Below are 7643 nucleotides of genomic sequence, written 5' to 3'. Positions count from 1 at the left end.
GTGGGTCAATGAGGATGGGCTGAAGGCCAAGGGAATGACTTGGAGAGGAAGTGGCAAACACATAGCCAATTCCCAACTTGCAAGAGCTGAGCTGGGGCCCAGAAGGGAGGAGCAAGAGCAGACCTGATCCACCCCCTCCTTCCCCAAGAAAGCCAGTGCAAGCAGGGTGGGCCCCAGGCCTCAACTTCAAGGCCTGTAGGAAGCAGTAGGAGACTCAGATCAGAGGGCAGGCGATCAAACAGCAGCCTTGGGAGCTCTGAGCGCTCTGGTCTTAGGAGGGGGAGGGAAGGGAGAAGCAAGAAAAAACAATCAAAGAAGGACCTTCCTGCACTCGGTGGCCCAAGTGCTCCATTTGCTGGAATGACATTCCCCGTCATGCCAGCCCCTCCATTTGTCCTCCAAATCTAGGCTCCCACAATGGGCGTGGCATATATACCCCGGGCATATACACAGGGGAAATTCCATCCCCCCAAATCCCTGGCATGCCCCACAGTCTCACACCCAACCCCTTTTAGTCTCCTGGTATTTGCCAACCAACTCGCCACCTTCCCAGGCGCTCAGAGCCAGGCAGGAGCCAGGTTGAGGCTCCCTGACAGCTGGCAGCTCTGCCTCCTCTCCTCCCACTGCTGCTGGGTCTCTGATCTCTCACCATTCCTCTGGCAATTACAGAGCAAGCAGCTCAGGTTGTCAGCTCAGCGGGCCCCCCACCCCCCATCAGCACCTCCAGGGGCAGGGGAGGGGAGGAGTATTCCACAAGCTGGTGTACAGATGGAGCCAAGGCCATGTCTGTGAAGGTGGGGCAGACTGGGGAAGACTGAAGGGTGACAGACAGGGCGAGAAAGAGGCAGGAGGGAGCTGGAGAGGCTGAGATGTGGGGCTGGGGGAGGGAATGGAAGACAAAGACAGATGCTGGACCACCCCGGTTTCCAAGATGAAGAAATGGAGAAACAGAGACCCAGGCAGCAGGGAAAGGAAGAGGAGAGGGGAAAGGAGTACAAAGGGTGGGAGGCAGCTGCAGAAAGCACTGATGAGAAGTGGCCAGCAAGGAGTGAGAGGGGTGTGTGTGTATGTGTGTGTGTGTGTGTGTGTGTGTGTGTGTGTGTGTGTGAGAGAGAGAGAGAGAGAGAGAGAGAGAGAGCGAGAGAGAGAGAAAACAGGCTTAGTGGTCCAAGTCCTGGACCCTGGGGGATGCACCAGGCAAGGGGCGGGGAAGGAGGAGAGGAGATGAACCTGAGTCAGAGGAGGGGGCCTTTTGGGGCTTGGACGTCAGGCTGGACTGATGGGCAGGGTGGAGCAGAGAAGCTGTGAGCCAGCATCAGAGACAAACAAAGCCCACAACGACAACAGAGACAGAGCAGCAGGTCCCGGCCACTTGTGACACTGGAGCAAGGGTGTGGTAGTAAGACGAGATGAATGAGCCACTGGCGGCCGGCCCTCCGGGAGCAGGTGGGCCCCCTGAAGAGGGGGAGGAAGAAGCACCCGGAGGACCACAGTGGATTCTTCCGAGATTGCGGCTAAGGCAGAATGAGCAGCCACCTGGCTGGGGGGAGGTGGGTGCCCAGGAGTCCACAGGCACAACAGTGAGTGTCCGTGTGTACACCCGGATGTGCACCCACTGCATAAACCCATCACTGTGCTGGGGGAGGGCACAACAAAGGCAGGCTGCTCCCCAGTGGGTCCAGCTGGGAACCCATCCTCCCCTGGGGCCTCACGCACCTCTCACAGGCAGGCAGCGGGAAAGGGTGTGGCAGGAACTGAAGTGGATGAGGTTGGCAAGGTCAGGCCCGCTGGAGCCTGCAGGGAGGGGCCCGGCCCCTGGCCATACCCTGGCCCCCCGGGGCCTCTGGAACTGCTCTCCTCTGGCCTCTGTCCACTGGCTGGGGGAGACTTGAGAGGACATGGAGCCAGGCTGAGCCCTGGGGTGGCTTGCCCCCTCCCCGCCCCCCGCCCCAAGAACCTTTAAGGGTGCCCTGCATGCCTTGTCCTCTCTGCCCCTCCCATCTGATGGAAATGCACCTGCCCAAGGGATAAGTAACACAAAGGTCCTCCAGCCCAGTGTCTGTTGAGAATGGCAGTGCCCCATGACCTGGCAGACCTGAATGGGGGCAGGGCTGGGGGCTCAGTGCCCCAGGTGTGTGAGACGGTCAAAGTGTGGGTACCACGCCTGCATATTTTAGGTTTAGGGGGCCTGTGTGGTGACATGCATGCCTGGGTTGTCACCTCAACAGGACTGGAGGGGGCCTTGGAGCCTGTCGGCACGTACATGAGGGTGCGGGTGTCACCTACATCCCGTGCACTGTGTTCCTTTAAGTCTCCTTCTCGCCCTCCCCCCCAGGCTGTGGCTGGCGGGTTTCCATGGAGATGGAGCCCAGCTCCCTCCGCTGGCAGAGATGGGGGAAGCCTAGAGGAAAGCTTACTGCAGCCTAATGGGTTATTTAGATAATATATAAAGGAGGCTGACGGGTGGGAGCCCCCGCAGGTTCCTGGGGGCCTGGAAGTCTTAAAGAACGGCTGTTTCCTCTTCTGTGCCCCCCTGTCTCGCCCCTCCCGAAGGACACCCCCACCAGAGTACACCCTCAGCCCCTACAAGGCTGAGGTCTCCAAGGCAACCACAGCTTACCTGTAAAGGACCATTCTCCTTAAAGGATGAGGAAGGGGTGGGACAGAGCTTAACCCTTTGTGGAGGAGCAGAGAGAACAGTCTACACTGGGGGAGGAAGGTGGAATCTCACCATCAGTGGCAGGGACAGCTTTTCTCTATACCCCCTGCTCCCCACCCCCATGTCACAGTCAGCTGCCCCATTTTATTGAGTAAATTCATAGACAGCACTTACGACATGCCAGGGACTCTTACACACAGGGACACTTTCACACACATCGCTCATTTAACCCTTAAAATCGCCGTGTGGGACGGATGTGCTATCATCCCCATTTTACAGATGAGGAAACTGAGGCGCAGAGAACCATGTCCAAGGTCACTGATGCTCAGCAGGGGTGGGGTTCTCGATGGGGCAGTGGCTTCCTCTGGGTGCCAGCTCATCTCTCAGGGCCTCCGCTTCCCAGCATGTGTTCCCAGGGGGCCAGGAGCCTGGAGGAGAATGGCCTAATTTGCTAGGCAGATGGCAAGCAAATGTGGGAAGCCGGGAGGGAAATCTCAGGAGGAAGCCACGCGTAAGTAGGATGTGACCCTCGGCACCGAGCAGGAACCATCCCATCCCTCGGCCTTGGCTTTTACCTGACCGCCCATCCCAGGAGGCCGCCCATCCACAAGAAGGCAAATTCCTTTCCCCTTTCAACTCAGAACAGCCTGGGTTCCTTGGGCCCCTCCTATTACCCAAAATGCTGGGTTGCTCTGGCCCCTTTCTTGACACCAAAGGTCCCAAGGCCTCCTCACAGAGGCTTTGACTACCAGTCAGGGCTTCGGGACAGCATTGACTCCCTGTGCAGAAGGGGAAACTGAGGCCCAGTGGAGTAGGGGCCAAGACACTGGCCTCCCAGACTCCTAGAATGCCAGCAGTTCAGCCAAGTATCACATGCGCAGTCGGGGAAACTGGTGCCCACAGACTAAAAGCTGCGTCCCCACCCTCTCCAAGCCTTCTCTGGCTCTGGACTCTGAGCCAGACCAGAAACCCCTTGACCTGAGAAATGAACTTGGGCCTTGGGGACTAGGCCAGAGGGGGGATGTACATCCTGTTCCTATCGTGGGCAGGGCCTGCCTCCAGGACTAGAGGGGAGAGAAGGCTGCAGAGCAGGCAGGTCATGTAGGAAGGTGCTAAGCAAAATGGAGAGGCCAGGGGGGCCCAGCCGGCAGCAAGAGGCACCAGCCCGTGCCTCCTGCTCAGACCCACCAGCCCTGGGATGCCTGGGGTGGGGGTGGGGGGAATCGGGTGCCTAGAAACGGCTCAGACACTGCCAGGCCCCTCCAGCCCCCTCAGGGCTCCCCACTCCCAATGGGTTAAAGGGCAGAGGGGGCACAGGAAGACTGGGGGCGGACAATGGAGCCTCTGTCGTCCCAGGCATTCCTAAGGCATGAAGGCAGGAGGCCAGGGGAGGGGCTAGAGGACACCCCAAACGGGAAACCCCACATCATGGCAGCCTCTGCAGCCACCATCATCAGGCCCGCCCCTTCCTAGCACAGGCCCACTAGGGGCATCTGAGGGGACTCATGTGGGCAGAGGAGGATCTGTGTGCGCATGCTCTCTCTCACACACATACACACACACACACACGAATGCACACATGCAACCAGCTATATGATCCCCACACATGCAAATAGGAATAAGCACACACTCGCACGCCCAAAGCTACCCTTCTATACAAACCTCCAGCCCTGCTGCCCTGCCCCAGTGTGTCCGCCTCTGAATGTTTTAGCCCAGAGAGCTGAGGGGAGGAGGCTCCTTGGGACTCATAACCTCCCTTCAAGAGGAACAGCCCAGCAGGACTGCATGGCCGAGTGTGCAAAGCCCAGGACGCTCTTAGCCTCCTGCTCCACCCCTTCCAAGGCCAGCACGGCTGTCCTTACTGGGTTTACGGCCAAAGATTGTCAGAACGGTGGCTGGGTGCTCCCTCCGTGGCTTCTGGAAAGACCAGCAGTCCAGACCCTGCCCCTGCCCCTGCCCCTGCCGAGGAACTCGCCCGCCCTCCAGGCTCCTCCCTCTCTGCAGCCTTTAGGAAGCCACAAAGATCCTGTTGATATCCGGGGAGAAAGCAGGCCGGCCCTGCTAACCTTCCACTGGCCTCCCCCGCCCTCTGGGTGGAGGTGACCAGGTGCCTGCCCCTGTCCACCCTCCAGGTCAGAGGAAGCCCCCAAGGGAGGTCTGAGCCCAACCTGAAGACGTGGCTCAGAGTTCAGAGGGGCCAAGTTTAATCAAGAGCAAGACATGGGAGAGGAGGTGAGGCAGGAGGGGAGAGGAGCAGAGGGAGAAGCTAGACAAAAGGAGAAGCTGAGAGGTGGAACCCAGGGCACCTATGGGGGGGGGCGGAGGAAGGCAGAGGCAAGTCGGGGGAGAAGGGAGTAGTGCACTCCCCACAGTGAAACTCCAACTGAGCTGGGAGGGGAAAGGTGATGTCTGGGGGGGGGGCGGGAGTGGAAAGGTGGGTGACTGAGAGCTGGGGGTGGGGAAGCAGAAGGGGGTGCCCAGGATTGGCCCAGGGCCCCACCCAGGGACCTAAACCCTCCCTTCCCAATGAGGGGAGGAGGAGACAGGGCAAATGCAGCAGCCAGCTTGGGAACCCTAGGGGGGGGATCCAGATACCCTGTCTCCCCATTGTCTGAATCACAGGATAGGGCGGGGCCCTTGGGGCTCAGAAGGGGCCTGGTGGGCAGGGCAGTTGGCTGGGATGCCCATCTCCGCACAGGACCCCACCTCTATTCCGTTCTTCCACAGAGCAGGTTCCTCCTAGGGTCAGGGCTCCCACACCCCTCCTGGCACCCCGAGCTGTTTCAACCTTTAGCCCAGGAAGGAGATCCAGAAAACGCTTCTATCACACCTTCGCCTTGGCTCTCCTGGAGGCTGGGCGGCTCTGCAGGACCACATGACCCTCGCTGCCCAGAAGAATGACCCAGAGGCCTTCTTTCCAGCTGTTGTCGTTCAAAGTGGCACCAGGGACAGTTTGCCTTGAAAGGGACCTTAGAGATTAAGGAGCCCGTGCCCTCCTGTGATAGCCAAGAAGGCTGACACTCAAAGCCAGGAAAGGCCTGAGGATCTGGAGCCACTCAGCTAGGGAGTGGCAGGTATGGCACGGGGGTCGCCTCCTCCACCCTCCCCAGCCAGTCTTGCCCAAGCACATGGCATGGAAGGCACCCTCCCCAGCGGCAGGAAGAGGCCGATGGGAGTGCAGCCTGGGTGCTCCTGTCTGCTGGAGCGGGCCCTTCCTTACTCCGCGCCTCTCTTTCCCCTTCAGATAGTCACAAAGAAAAAAGGAAAGCCAATTTGTGCCCTCCGAGGACGAAGACAGTGTCAGTCTGGTTCATTACTGGCTTTTCCATGGGCAGCCGTGAGCCGGCCCAAGCGGGCACTTGGCAGTGAGCAGCCCAGCCCATGGGCCACTGAGTGGTCGGGCAGGGAGGAGCTCATTACTGCACAGGGAGGGGCCCGCCGCCTCAGGTTGCTGTGTGCCCACTCGGTGCTCTGCATGGGTCTGGCCACTGGTGGAGTAACCTCCCAGGAGCAGGTTGTAGCGAACCAAGGAGATGGAGGCTGGGGTGTGCCGAGCGGGTTTCTCTCTGGGTGATCAGATCCCCAGTGATTCTTAATTTCTTTTGTTCTTTTCTGTATAATTCAAGTGCACCACCACAACGAGATGTACCACCTTTGGGATCGCACACACACAGACAGAAATAAGTATGGAAAGAGACTAGGATGCAGCATAGAAAAATGGCCAGGAGCTGAGGGTCCCAGCCCTGACCTGAGCTCCCCATGTGGTCACAAACACCTAAGAGCCCCGAAGGCTCAGGAGCCCAGGGGTGCACGTGCTGGCGCTGCACGGGCACTTGTGCCAGGTGAGAGGCAGGCCCGGCTCAGTCCCATTGCCTACAGTCAGAAGCTGGCCAGAGGCGAGAGGCCCCAGGCAGGCCCCTGCCCCAGCCACCCGACAGGGGACAAGAAAGATGAGGCTCAGAGACACTTTATGAGAAGAAAGGCTGATTGGATTATTCACATGAGTCAGCAGAGATGGCACTGGGCTGCCCAGAAGCCCCTGCCTTCTGGGTGGAGTTAACTGGAAGGAGGGCACCTAGTGGAGGGGGATGCCAAGCCTCCCCTTCTTGAGGGGGCAGATGGCCCTAGGCCTGCCACCGAGAGACAGGCAGTGATGGGCGGGGCTCCAGATATCCTGTAGGGGGCAGCAGGTTGTGCTAGGTGTTCCTTGCCATCCCTGCCAACCAAGAGACTCCCAAAATCTGCCTGAGGAAGGGGGTGATAGGAATTGTGGACCCTCCCATAACCAAACAGGGGCAGGAAGACTTTGAAACGGGCAAGAGACCTGCAGTGGGTAGGGATAGGGCCTGAGCCGAGCATCTCGCTTTCTAGAACCCCTGGCCTTGAGCCAGTGATGCCCTCCCTCCTACGCCTCTACCTGGTGGACCCACATCCTACAACCATGTGCACAGGCGCGCCGGTGGGCGCCCAGGCCCATCTCACAAGAGCCTTCAGAAACTGAGGCTCCAGGCGCACCCTGCGCCTCTGGGGAGGAGACCCCGATCCTGGTGCAGTCTCGGAGGGGAGTTCCGAGGAGTCCAGGCTGGGGTTTGGAAAGAAGAGTGAGAAGAACAAAGCCCCCCACCCCTACCTTGGGGCGGAGGGCCAGGCAGCGCCCAGCCCGGTTCCCTCCCCTCCCCCCATTGCAGGGGCAGCCTACCCCAACCTCCCCTCCCACCACGCTGGCCACCGAATTTTCAGTGGAACTGGGACCTCCGACTGGGAAAGCCCCCAGCCTATGGGGGGGGGGGGGCGGTCATCAGGCCCCATCGCGCTCCCTTTCTCACACACGCACACACCCATAGGGACGTGCCAACTTCAGCCCCCACCTGCCTGCACAGACCTTGTCTGACTCCCCCCACCCACCCGGAATGTCCCTCCTCGGGTCCGCATTTTGGGCGCAACCCAGGTACCCCCCCCCTGCCGGGCTCTGCCCCTGGTCCCC

The 7643-nt window shown here is 59.9% G+C and overlaps 1 protein-coding gene across 1 annotated transcript in view; it reads right to left on the bottom strand.

The window, feature by feature from the left end:
- L1CAM (L1 cell adhesion molecule) overlaps nt 1-7643 on the bottom strand; it is a 31223-nt gene that overhangs the window by 22690 nt on the left and 890 nt on the right. The window lies entirely within an intron of this gene.

The sequence above is a fragment of the Myotis brandtii genome, unplaced genomic scaffold (genome assembly GCF_000412655.1).
Source record: "Myotis brandtii unplaced genomic scaffold, ASM41265v1 scaffold959, whole genome shotgun sequence".
NCBI lineage: Eukaryota > Metazoa > Chordata > Mammalia > Chiroptera > Vespertilionidae > Myotis > Myotis brandtii.
Note: the sequence above shows the minus strand (reverse complement) of the source record. Positions and strands in the feature narration are given on the sequence as shown.